Below are 13,878 nucleotides of genomic sequence, written 5' to 3' on the forward strand. Positions count from 1 at the left end.
CTTAATATCAAAATGGACGTCATATACAATATCAAGAGGTGTAGCGACCTCTCTACCTAACATCACTTTGTTTGGAGTGCACCAATTGATTCGTGGACTGCTGCTCTGTATGCCACCATTACTTATATGAGATGTTCGTCCCAATCCGTAAAGTGCTCATTGCCATAGGCTGATAAATGGTAGCCAAAGTTTTGTTGAATCTTTCAACCATCCCGTCCGATTGGGGGTGGTACGGGGTGGTGTGCGTTTTCCTTATATTCAAAAGCCATTTCTGTAAAAGGATTGCTTTCAAACTGGACTCCTTGATAGGAGTGAATAGTGTCAGACACCCCAAAGCGGGCTATGACTTCTTCCACTATCACCTTAGCTACAGTTGCGGCTTCCATATTAGCCGTAGGAAAACTGCCCATTTAGTAAAGTAATCCGATACGACTAGTATATGCCGGTTACCATTATTGGACATTGGAAGCTCGCCTAAAATATCTGTAGCAATACGTTCCATTGGTGCGCCACAACTGACAACTTGCATAGGGGCACGTTTTGTAGTATTTCGTGATTTTCACCTATGGCATTTTTCACAACCAGCAATGTATAATTGAACATCTTTCTGCAATCCTGGCCAATAGTATTTGCATTTTATCTTTGTCAATGTTTTATTTATCCCAAGATGTGCAAAAGTTCTTTCATCATGGAACTGTCCTAATACTATACGTCTTTCACTGTATGGAACAAAAGTTTGCAGAGAAACTTTGCCATTTTCGTGCGTTTTCTTCTGGAAGAGAATTCCATCCTCTACTATAAGAGCATCCCACTGAAAACATAAAGGCTTTATGAAGTTGTTATGACCAGATATCTCTGATGACTCTAGCTCTACACCTCTTTCAACCCATTTGATCTGCTGATTTATGTCTCTAGATCTGTCAACGTTTTATTTGGCTTTCAAAGACAACTTGTCCTGAGGTGCTACACTACTTACTATATTTTCAGAAGATGTACAGTATTCTTTTCTGCAAGGTTAACGGCTGAGGGCATCAGCATTTGCATGTTTATTACCTGGTCTAGTTTAATTGTTATTTGAAAATTCTTCAGAGATTTAAACCATTGAGCAAGCTGGCCTTCTGGATTCTTGCTGTTCATTAGCCATTTCAAAGAACTGTGATCTGTTCTGATTAAACACTGCACTACTGGATTTTAAAACCCCTGTCCGTATGAAAATCCCCTGTCTTTCTCTGTATCCTACAGCATTTTCACAGTAATCTACGGTATATCTACACTATGCTATGGTATGCCAGCTTTGTATATACCGCAAATCTCTGTATGGCACTGTATGTATCCCCAGCATGCCACAGTTACATACAGTACCCAGGTAGCACAAAACATTTTCAAAACATTTTATTGGTGTTGTAAAAACGTTTTTTCGAAACATTTCAGACTAAACATTTTAAAAACATTTTAAAAACATTTTTAAAACATTTCCTCTTCTCTTTATAACATTTTAAAAACATTTTAAAAATGTTTTCAAGAAGCTTATGATTAAATCCTTTTGGAACATTTTTTTAAAATATTTTTGAAACGTTTTAAAAATGTTTCAAAAGGTATGTTTAGCTTTCAAATATCAAAGATTTTTATATTACGTTTTAAAAACGTTCTAAAACATGAAATGAAACATTCCTTTTCCATAAATCTGAAACATTGCATGAATACGTTTCTGAAACATTTGGAAGGAACGTTGTCAAAATGTTTTTGAAACATTCTTAATTCATTTAAGGAACATTTTTCTTAAAATTATTCTAAGTGTATATATAGCTTCCAAATATTAAAGATCTTATAAAAGGATTTAAAAACGTTCTTAATACATGAAATGAAACATTCTTTTTCTGTAAAACGGAAACATTGCCTATACGTTTCTGAAAAAATTGTAAGGAACATTTTTAAAACATTTTTAAAACATTCTTAATATCGCTGTTAGTTATAAACATTCAATTCCGGATATTTTTCAGCCTAGGCAGTGAAAATGTTTATTTAAAACATTAACTAAAATAATTATTTTCACTACAATTGAAACATTTTAATTATAGTTTTTGTAACATTTTTTGGAAACATTTTCAAAATGTTTCTGAAACATTTATGTAACTGCGGCACAATTTAATTCATTTATTAACTTTAAGAGTATGTTCTGGGAATAATTTTAGAACATTCAATTTAATGTGTTTTCCTTTTTTGAAGACTTCATTTTTCATTGCTGCAACATTTTTTAATGTTATTTTCAAAATGTTCTTAAAACATTCAAATAATTTATGATTGCGATTTTCCTAAAATTTAGTTTATAAAGAAAAAAAAAAGAATATATAGAAAGAATAGTGTTGAAATGAGGAATTGTTGGGATTTTTTAATTGAAATATTTTTTCCGGTATTTTATAATGATTTCTAGTTTTGGCTTATTGATTAAACAGACATATATAAAGTCCTTTGATTAAAACAAATCAAAAAAATCAATAAATGAAAGGATAGGCAAACACAAAATTTAAAATATAAATAAATGTAAAAAATCATATGCATTTGATAAAACTCTTAATGTTTTTTTTTAAATGTTCTTCATCAAATCTGTGATCCACTCCCAGGATTTTACTCTGAGGTATTAGATAGGGATTGGCACACTGGTCAGTTTCAGTGTCATGATAACCTATTATGCAATTTTCCTGCTGGGCAGCGCGTTACAGAGTATAGTGGTTTGCAGCTTATCTAGGCCAAATTTTGAATTCTGGTAAACAAGATGTGCGCGCTTACTCCGTGCCGATTTGAATGAGAAGACTTTGCACCATAAAACCACAATAATAACCTCGGGATTTATTAACTTTGAATGGTAAGAATTATTCCTTTATCATAGACTTTAAAAGATCATTTAAAAATGACTTTTATACTACCAGTGCATGATCAATAACTTTGTACAATGACAAAGCGTTAAGGTTATACACATGTATTTGATTTGAATATTTCATTCTTAATTAAGGCAACACAATTATATCCTTGATTCAAGTATTCGTTGTCTTTGTGAAATGTTTTAAAATCATCAAACAATATGTTGATTTAAAAATGAAATTTCTTTACAGCATGGTGTTGATTGCATCATCCGTATTTTCAAATTCCCACATTCAAAAGACCCGCCTTTGGTGAAGGCAAAGGTGTACGTAAATACTATTACTCTTCAATAATATTGTCATAGTATTTATTTTTCTGCTTTTTTCAATGCAAATGAGGAAAGAACTTAAATTTGATATAATTATTTAAAATATTTTTTGTATATTTTCATTGATCTTAAGATACATTAGATGTAGAACGCTGATACAAACACAATTTTCCTTATCTTTACAGATTGTGCTATTCTTTCCGAGGGGCAGATTCCTTATCAGCCTTTTCAGTGTATGTGATTCTAACTAAGTCTTATAGATCCGCCGCTCTGTTCGACCTATACTGTGAACATAGGATTTCTGTGATTCTGTTCTTTTAAAATTCAGTGAATGGATTAGACGTAGACTGGCCTGCCTGTCTGATATCCGATATACTGTCTTTTCCTGCGTACGGTAAAGACAGGCAATACCAGTCTAGATTAGACGCCGTTTTCACCCTTTAAAAACCCGGTGATTTGAAACAAAATAAATTAAAACTTGTACCGAGAATGGAATTTAAATGTGATTAACATATTGAATATGGGTTTGTATTAAAGGTTCAAAAATTAAATATAATTTGTGTTTATTTCTTTTAAAATATAAATATATCATTATTTAATGAGAAAAGTAAAATTTCAGTAAAAATACTTTTGTTACCTCGACGTGAATGTTTTGAAAACGTTTTAAAAACCAAACAAATTAAACGTGAAAAAAACATTTTGAAAATGTTTTTGTTACATTTTATAACGATGTTATGATAACATTTGTTGAAATATTTTGTAAAATGTTTTAAAAACATTTAAAAAACCATACAAAATCACGTGATTACAACATTGTTCAAAAATGTTTTCGTAACATTTTAAGAAAATGTTCCAGAAACATTTGCTGAAATATTTCACTAAAATGTTTTAAAAACGTTTAAAAAACCATACAAATTCACGTGATTAAAACATTATTGAAAATGTTTTTGCAACATTTTAAAAAAATGTTCTGACAACATTTTGCTGAAATATTTCACTAAAATGTTTTAAAAACGTTTAAAAAACCATACAAAATCACGTGATTAAAACATTTTTAAAAATGTTTTCGCAACATTATGAAAATGTTTTAAAAACATTTTTAAAATGTTTTTGTGTTAGCTGGGTAGGCCCCGATACGCCTAGAGTATTCCACTGTATGGCTACTATTTTCTACAGACAACTACGGTAAACCCCAGTACGCCCCTGTATATGTTCATTGAAGCAAAAGGAAGAAGTTTACACACTCCCAGAGCACTGGACGGTTACCTAAGATGTAGGATTATCAATTTAGTAAACAAAGTTACTTACCTTAGAAATTTTTTCATCAAAATTCAAAACACATACATGTAGTAGTATTTTTTTTTAATTTGTTAGGAGACTTATTGAGTTCTTTTTTAACTCTGAAATAACTCTGAAAAATTAATAAATCATTGCTTCCAAAAAAATTATTTATTTTTTTCATAAATTATTTAATTATTTTTTAAATTAATTTATTTATTATTATTATTGTTTTTTTTGAAAACACCTATTTAATCCATAAAATACTTGGAATTACTTAAGTTTGCACCTTTTGTGGGAAAAAACACAGCCGGGATAATGCTGCATTTTGGAAAATTATTTTTTTTTAAATTTATAAATGTTCTTTAAAAAAAATATTAATCTAATCAATTGCTTGTAATTAATCATTGAATAATTTTTTTCTTACTTCTAAATTGAATATACAAATTAAATTATTAATATACCCGAAAGTAGGATTTATTTGACTTTTTTATGTAAACAATTTTACGCTAAAATGTATCTCAAAGTCTTTTATGAAGCATATTCAAACTACTTTTAATTATTTTACTTCCGTGTTGGATATCAAAATAATCGTCTCATTATGCACAATCTTAACCGGTCAATAGCTTTTTTGATACATTTATTTTGCTTTGTTTGACAAAAATAGGGTCTCATACATAGAGAAAATGTTATTTCAAACAGCTGCAGAGTGGACAAAGTCGCTCTCTGCCACAAAATAAACAAGGTATAAAGGTCTTTGAAAAAAAGGTGTCATTACTGTGTACCCCGTGTCACTGGTAAACAATCAATTACAATTACAAAAAACCGATTTTTTTTTTTCAATCAAAACAAAGGAAAAATATGAAATTACATTTGGCAAATTAAAATTGTACATAATGTGATGATTATTTTGATATCTATCATGGACGTAAACTAACTGAAATTCGTTTAAATATGCTTAAAAGATTTTTTGTAGCATACATGTAGTTTAGGATAAAAAGATTTATACAAAAAACCCTAAGAAATCTAATTCTTGGTGATAAAAATAATGGATTATTTTGTTCTATTGTCAATTTGAAAAAAAATATACAAATAGATTGACATTTTTATCACGATTAACTAATTATTTATTTTATTTATTTACCATTTATTTATTTTCTAACACCTTTTTAATGCATAAAATACTTGGAATGGCTTTTTTGTACATTAAAAAAAAAATTACACACACACACACACTTACACAGCAAGTGTAATGCTGCATTTCAGAAAATTTTTAGTTTTTAAAATTAATTCAATAATTGATTCTTAAATGGTTAGTGAATAAATAAATAAAACTGATATAAAGCACGTATTTAATCATTGGTTAAAAAAAAACAAAAACAAAAACAAAACAACAATATATTTATCTATTTATTTTTAAAATTGACGATACAAACAAATTAATCAATTATAATCCCGAAAGTTGGATATATTTGGCTTATTTTATGTAAACAAGTTTACGCTAAAATGTCTTTCAAAGTGTTTATGAAGCAGACCCAAACTACTTTTAATTTATTTTACTTCCGTGTTGGATATCAAAATAATCGTCTCATTATGCACAATCTTAACTCGTCAAAATAGCTTTTTTGATACCTTTTTTTTGGTTTTGTTTGACAAAAATCGGTTCTCATACAAAGAGAAATGTTATTTCAAACGGCCGCAAAGTGGACACGGTTGCTCTCTGCTACAAACTAAACAAGGTATAGTGGCCAGTGAAAAGGACAATATGTGTCATTACTGTGTACCCCGTGTCACTGGTAAACAATCAATGGCTTTGAAGTTCTTTCATAATCGTGTTAGGGTTTTGAAAACCAATTCATTTTTCAATGAAAACAAAGTAAAATTATGAAATTGCATTTGACAAATTAAAATTGTGTATACGAGGGTTGTCCGTAAAGTTCGTGGACAAGCCAAAAATTTAATAAAAGTTGAGTCATTGACATTAATTATTGACATATTTCTATTCCTTTACTTAATGTGAATTGAATAATGTAAAAAAAAAATTGTTCAATGTCTAATGTTTAATTACAATTATGGCTTCATAATTAGACTTGGAATGGAGACCCGGAGCACCGCAAAATTTTAATTAAAAAAAATATTTATCACTTTTTAACTTTCATTTGTATTTTTAAAAATTCTTGGGAAATCTGATAAAATTTTACATTATTAGGTTGACAGAAGTTATCACGTCACACCTGCAAAATTTGAACGTTTAAAGTTTCAAAATGGCTGAGCAATCAGCGTTAGAACTTGTTAAGACAGGATTGGAATCGTTCAAAAAAGAGACGTTTTCGGAATAGGCACTGCTTGAAAAAACACCTTTACAAAACTTTACTTGTGAAGTAAATTTCATTAAAGGTGCTCCCAAAAGCAAGGTCATCTTTGCATTAACTTTACAAAAAGTAAAGGTGAAAAGGTAACCTTTAATTACACGAAAAGATAATTAAATATAACCTTTCACCTTTAATGCCATATTAAAGTTCATTAAATATACATATTGTAGAAAATTCTTATTTAAATGCTGACTATTGTTTAATACACTTATTCTTTAGATTTTCACAGTTAGTTTAAAGAATCTAATCTAGTCAGTACCCAGAATTTTAAGACAAATGTCATATATTGTTTTTATTATCTTGTATCCATTTCCAGTGGAAATTAGTATTAGAAATGGTCATCTACAGATTCAAACACTCGACTCATCATTATTAGACAGACTACATCTCAAATAATACAACACCTATAATGTAAGCCAGGTTAGCTTAGTTGGAGCAGCTGGCGTTTATTTTGATACATGTAACAAAACATAAATTTTTAACATACATTACATTGAATGTGAAACAATAAAGCACTGCAATGCATTTGCAAAATAATTTACATGTAATAAATTGTATCCCTATCACTGACATTAAAAACCGCCCAGGCAAAAACCATAGATGGTTAACTATGGAAAACCTGTGTCCGTCGCTATGTAAATAATGTCTCAAAGGAGAATGCCGGACATGCATTCGGTGCAATAGTTAAAAATGCATGAACATCCTATAATATTTGCATGTATGAAAAAATCAAAATTAAAATACATTTCAACAGTTTTGTTATTTCCATTACCAGTATATTTATACAAATATGATATATATAAAGCAAAAAAAATGTGTGTGTATTGAAGAGCACTGGCTTAGAATGATATGAACATATTACTCAATACTCATTTCTCATTGGCTTTTCTTTGGCCACGCCCACATATACAACCAAAACCATTAATATACATTCCTCGCATACAAAGTATTCCCGCTATACTGCGAAACACAGGAAAAAAATATTATCTGCACCAGGATTGCCTACAACTCTCTGAATTGGATGACATAGATCTTTAATATGCACATTGATATTAATGATAAAGTAATTAAAAATATAACAATGGGAAAAATTGGCATACTGATATTTTTCATTTTCCAATCAAAAATGATCTAAAATATTCTGTATTTTTGCTTCTCAAAATATGATGAGTCAGATATACAGCACAAACAATATCCAGTTATAACCTTGAATATAAACATTATATTGAGCTATCTTTGACTTTTGTTTTCCTTTAAACATTCAGATACATGTGAGAAAAAATAAAAAAAAGAGATACAGATGACAAGTATAAATTTCACATTTCTGCTTATGAAATGGAGGTCTCATTTCACTTTAAAATATAATACTAATACATGTACAATATTTATTCTTTATGGTGCATGTACATATATAAAATAAACTTTGCAGTTTAAATTGAATTAAAAATGAGAAAAAAATTACATAAAAGGCTATTTGATTTGCGCTTATTATACACAGGCTAATAACATCTTCAACTTGTAATGCAAAATGATGCATTTTACATATTCACAAACACAAAATATGGTGAAAAATCTATTAGAATAGATGTGGGGATGCAGTTTGCAAAATGCATGAGATCATGTACAAGTCCAGCTTCACCCCGTGAGCCTGTCTATGCTTGATTAAGTTTAGATTTGTTTTTATGTCTATGGTAAATGTTTGTGTGTTTGCATATGTGTCCAGCTTCACACATTTTCATGTATGTGTTCGACTTCACACGCCTTGGAAAATATGTAATAGGTTGTGGTAGATGTTTGTGTGTTTGCATATGTGTCAAGCTTCACACATCTTCATGTATGTGCTCGACTTCACACGCCTTGGAAAATATGTAATAGGTTGTGGCAGATGCATGTGTATTTGTGTATGTGTCCAGCTTCACACATTTTCATGTATGTGCTCGACTTCACACACCTTGGAAAATATGTAATAGGTTATGGTAGATGCATGTTTGCATATGTATCCAGCTTCAGGTATTTTCATGTGTTTGCTCGATTTACACGTCATAAATGTAAAATATGTAACCAAGATGGTGTAAAACATTTACAAGTGTATGATGCACAAAGAAAAAAAAAGTTCTGTGTGTTTTGTTCTGCAAAAAATAAATTATGTCCTAGCTGTTGAGAAACTGACAATCAAAATAAAGTAACATATTCATTTTACATAACTGTACTGAAAATCACATATCCAGTTTAAATTACTGTACTGAAAATTGAATTTGTGCAAAAACTCTGAATGAATAACATTTAAAACCAAGAATGCTTGCATGTTCATCTATAAATCTCCAAGATATTTACTAGTTAGTTTGTAGCGCCGCATCAGGCAGTCTTATAACACATTTCATAATGTCAGTTTGCATGAATAAATCAATTTATCCTTGTTCCTCATATCTTGCCGAAATTCTAGTCTACAGTTTATTTACACAGCACATCACAAATAGAAACATTCAGGAAAAATAATTCACTAAAAATAAAATCAAAGTTAAATAATCACATGTAAATATAAATCCAAGAAATATTAGGTTATATTCCAAGTAAGTAAGTAACTTTATCTATCTCTAACAGTTCTATCTACTAAGTCTTCTATATTTCCATTTATAAGATCCTTAAGATCAGGAATCAATACACAGGTCATTACAATCAGCAGGGGGTTATATAAGAGGGGGCGATTAATACACAGATAAGATGATAATGTGTGAACAATTAAGTATTGAAGAGTTATATTACAGATAAGATATTCTAAATCGCTACAAGTTTACAAATTTTTGATCATATCATTGATAACAGTACATTTTCTTGATCATGACATCTGTTTTGGATTCCCCTCTCTGACATCTTTTCTTGTTCACCAATTAGTTCAACAGTCATCTGGGTACTCAGGTGTTGTACAAGTCCTAATAATAATAATTTTCAAAATTATTAAGAAAAAAAAATACAATTTTTAAATAGGTTTTCATTACTTCTATTGAAATTAAAGCACAAGCTTTTGAAGACATACTTAAGTAACAACACATGTATAACTAAACATAATGGAAATTTACACAAAGCAACTTAATGTCAAACATATGATAGTGATACATCTGTAATATCCATGAAACTTACTGAGATACTTAAAATGTTTATGGTGTGCTTTCACTAAGCTTAGCAGTATATAAACATCTCTTGATTAAATGTTGAAGTCCAATCCTCACCTGACTTGCACATTCATATGGATTGGTTCTATGTTGATAATCTCTTTCAACAATCTTCATCACAACATCTGAAAGTCATCAATCTTCAAAATTAAATCTGACGCTCACCTCTCAAGTGTATATAGACTCCCTGTACAAATGCATGGAAAATAAGATTTTGAATAAAAAATGAATTATCTCCATATCACCATACCTGGCCTCTTTAAAAATGTGAGGAAATATTTTAAATACTGTTCTTTAGATAAAATCATGTAGTAAGTATCCAACAATGTTGAAAAAAAGTTATCTCTAGAATTTTACATTTATATTGAATGTAAAAAAAAAACAAAAGACATTACCTAAAATGGAAATAAAGAACAACTGTGACTGGTGTCTCAGGCACAACCAATATACACAACACCTTTCCATCCTTAGCAGCATGCATTAGCTCCACATTCCTTGCTTCTACAAAAATATACAATGAAAATTTGTTAAAAAATGAGAGCGAAGCTTTATATTGAATGAAAAATGCATTGTTCCTCTACTTAAAAAAAATCAAAAGGCATTACCTAAAATGGAAATAAAGTACAACTGTGACTGGTGTCTCAGGAACAACCAATAAACACAAGAACTTTCCATCCTTAGCAGCATGCATTAGCTCCACATTCCTCGCTTCTGCAAAAAAATATACAATGAATATTTTTAAAAAATGAGAGCGAAGAGTGTAACATGTACTTCGGGGAACAGAGGAAGGAATTTTGAAGTCAGATTAGTTATATTTCTGCCAGTGTTGGCAGGGGCATAGTATCCGGCGCGGGGGGCCAGGGGGGCTTGCCCACTTTTTTTCCAAAACTAACATACACTATTAGAAATGTACCAAAAATGTAGTATGAGAATTGGAACTAAATGTAGTTGTCACTGAGAAAAAGTTAACCCCCCCCCCCTTTATTGCCTGCCCCCCCCCCCCACCCACACTTTCAAAAATTAAAAAAAAAACGATGCTACGCCACTGGTTGGGACGGATAAATTTCCATAATTAAATGAAACAAATTATGCGCAACAAATAAGACACATGTATTACCTTGCAGTCACCGGCCCACATAATGTATACAACTGACATCCCAAATCCCTTTCTTTGTTGTTTACTTGGCGGAATTTTCTTTGCCTTCTAGACTGGTTCCCAGCTCTGGTTCCCATACATTGCCGTGAATAAGTCCTACGTTTATTGGTTTTGTTTACAAGCTTCAACATCAATAAAATCTCCAGCACATTTACAGCTTGTATTGTGAACTAAACTGAAAACATACTTTACACAAAATTTTTAGCTCAGTATTATGTTATCCTCTTCATTCAAGTAATATGTAAACTCTTCTCGAATGTAAAACGAACGATCTACTCTGAACAGTAACCCAAATATGGCACTGTGGGTGCGTTCACAGTTCTGCCGTTGGTAGACAAAAGTTGCCGTTGGTAAAATTAATTACCATTGGCATGCCACTGGTACCAATGTTTTTTGCCAATGGTATATTTTTCTGCAGACAGTCTAGAGTGTGGTTAGTGTTGGTAAATGACGTCACAGCTAGTTATCGACATGGCAACAAGCTAGAAAGACTGGGATCCCGGATTTACAATGATATAAACGATTTTTCCTCTAATCCTTTTTAACAAATCATGCCAAAATCACATAAAAAGCATATCAAACACTTATATTCATGATTTTGAAGTATGATTTAGACATGATCCATTAAATGGATTATATAAAACTCATAGATATGGCAACTAAAGAAGTGTGATCCTAATGTGGTTTGTTTGTCGGATATGAGTCTGCTATGATTTTCTTGCGATTCTGGCATGTGCTAATAACTTAGAAGACAAAGAAATCTGTAATTCAGTATTACCAATGTCTCCATTGGACTCCCATTGGTAACATTGGTAAAATTGTTACATTTGTATGCCAATACCCGTTCAGGGTTTATTGGTACAGTTGGTACCATTGTCAAATTATTGTACCAATGGTATATTGAAAGTTGGTACTAATGGTAGAACTGTGAACGCACCCTGTGTATTCGGTTGAATAGCCAATCATTTCAAATCAAGTTGAGCGGGTCTGCATCGTGATTTTGACGAAGTTTGAAACCAGTGGTAATTTTTTGACACTTCATCTAGATTTAAGAAGATTCTTGCCTGAACAACTGCTCGAACTCCCGGGTTGACATGCTCTAAAGGTTTGTTTACGATTTCCAGCCGTTTTTACTTTCACTTTCAGATCAGTACATTGTGCATGTTCAATGTTGTGAAAGAATGAAACTAATCAAAGTCACGAAAACGACGCTTTGTATGTTATTTTCTGCTAGGATATTAGATAAGTACTTTTGATAATTCTGGGATTAAATGTTTATGTGCGTCACTTTATTCTGTTAAGGTGTATGAATCATAGGGGCTTGTCTGCCGGATTGATAAATGTAAAATATTTTTAAAAATTTGTATCTACATTAACTACACTCTAAAAGTTGCTTTAATAAAGATTTTTATCAGGCAAGAAAAATAATGTTGTAAGAAAAGTACTACACCTATCAGGGACCTATATATACTAACCTATATACATTACATGTACATAAACTCTCAACTTTGAGAGTTTATTTATTTTTATTTATATCATTTTGTATTTTAAACTGTGTCCATTTTCTTAAAATACAGGTATAGTGAATTCAGTATGCAGATTATTGAAGGGAAAACATCAAGACAGGGCAAGGAAGACAACAAAACATGATTACCCAGATTGAGGATCCCAGTGTTCTTTGGTACAAACACATTTTAATAATAAATTTCATGAAATCTGTTACTTGAACAAACATTTACATTATTTAGTGCTTGAATTGCTCGGGAGTCAATATTGTCATATATTTGTAAAAAAAAAATGTTCAATTTCCTTTGTATAGTCTCAAGCTACCCAGCCTACCATGAGAAAATTAAAAGATCTGTCATGAAGAAGAGGCTGGTTCTCAACTTTCATATTATAAATGGCAAGTATTGTTTAGAACTAAATTTAGATTATTCTTGATAAAAAGTAACATAAGGGTGATTGTCAATCCATAGGTATTATTTGTGATTGCACTGTGTATTAATTTTCAAAATCAATTCATTCTCTGGTGACCAAGTGCAGCAGTTTGCTTCAAACTTATAATTTTTTTAAAAAAATATTGACTATATTTGTCCATATGTACAAAATGTTAATCACGGTATGAATTCTATTTCAGCATGATTGTCATTTTCAATTTGAGGGACTCTCACCTAAAGTCCTTTTACTGTTCCATATCAGGAAAAAGGTCATGAGCTGAAACATGCGATTGGGGAAAAAGGTACATACGAGGGTTGTTCGAAAAGTTCGTGGACGGGTTCGGTACAGACCGCTGTAATTGTTTGTTTGAAGTGAAACTTTCCATACTTAAATTACACCATATTTCCAGTAAAAACACAAGTTTTTAAATTTTTCCACCACTTAATAAAAATTCTATAACCGTTCTAATTTCTTTAGTAAGGGGTCGCGGAGCATCCTCGATTTCTGCGTATTTGAATATTTTATGTCAATATTGTCATTACAATTTTTCTTTAATTTTTCTTTAATTTTGCGCTCGAAAATTTACGATATTCGATAAGACGTCACATTAGCAGGCAATCGTCATCTTTGAGAATTTTAAGTTATTTTGAGCAAGTGGTTCTCAGCTTATCGATTCATAATGAAAGGGGACGGACTCGATTCACCGTTGAAAACGGCGTCAGAATTGAACGTTACAGATCAGCGCGCTGTGATAAAATTTTGTGTGATAGCAGAAAA

At 31.0% G+C, this 13,878-nt stretch overlaps 3 long non-coding RNA genes across 5 annotated transcripts; 2 read left to right on the top strand and 1 right to left on the bottom strand.

Moving 5' to 3' along the window:
- Positions 1–2,559: 2,559 nt before the first annotated feature.
- Positions 2,560–3,523, top strand: LOC134260772 (uncharacterized). Its single transcript, XR_009990626.1, has 3 exons — positions 2,560–2,863; positions 3,111–3,184; positions 3,373–3,523. It is a non-coding gene; the product is annotated as an uncharacterized LOC134260772 (long non-coding RNA).
- Positions 3,524–9,001: 5,478 nt separating this feature from the next.
- On the bottom strand, positions 9,002–11,460 carry LOC134260794 (uncharacterized). 3 transcript variants are annotated; one of them, XR_009990635.1, is made up of 5 exons: positions 11,125–11,460; positions 10,613–10,718; positions 10,403–10,508; positions 10,065–10,194; positions 9,002–9,767 (listed from the first exon to the last, which is right to left on the bottom strand). It is a non-coding gene; the product is annotated as an uncharacterized LOC134260794 (long non-coding RNA). The 3 variants fall into 3 exon arrangements; XR_009990637.1 differs by lacking the exon at positions 10,613–10,718; XR_009990636.1 differs by lacking the exon at positions 10,403–10,508.
- A 647-nt stretch (positions 11,461–12,107) lies between these two features.
- Positions 12,108–13,069, top strand: LOC134260808 (uncharacterized). Its single transcript, XR_009990641.1, has 3 exons — positions 12,108–12,268; positions 12,741–12,844; positions 12,983–13,069. It is a non-coding gene; the product is annotated as an uncharacterized LOC134260808 (long non-coding RNA).
- Positions 13,070–13,878: the final 809 nt, after the last annotated feature.

Source organism: Saccostrea cucullata, unplaced genomic scaffold, assembly GCF_032062105.1.
Source record: "Saccostrea cucullata isolate Sc308-1 unplaced genomic scaffold, CSIRO_AGI_Scuc_v1 ctg745, whole genome shotgun sequence".
In the NCBI taxonomy this organism is placed as follows: Eukaryota; Metazoa; Mollusca; class Bivalvia; order Ostreida; family Ostreidae; genus Saccostrea; species Saccostrea cuccullata.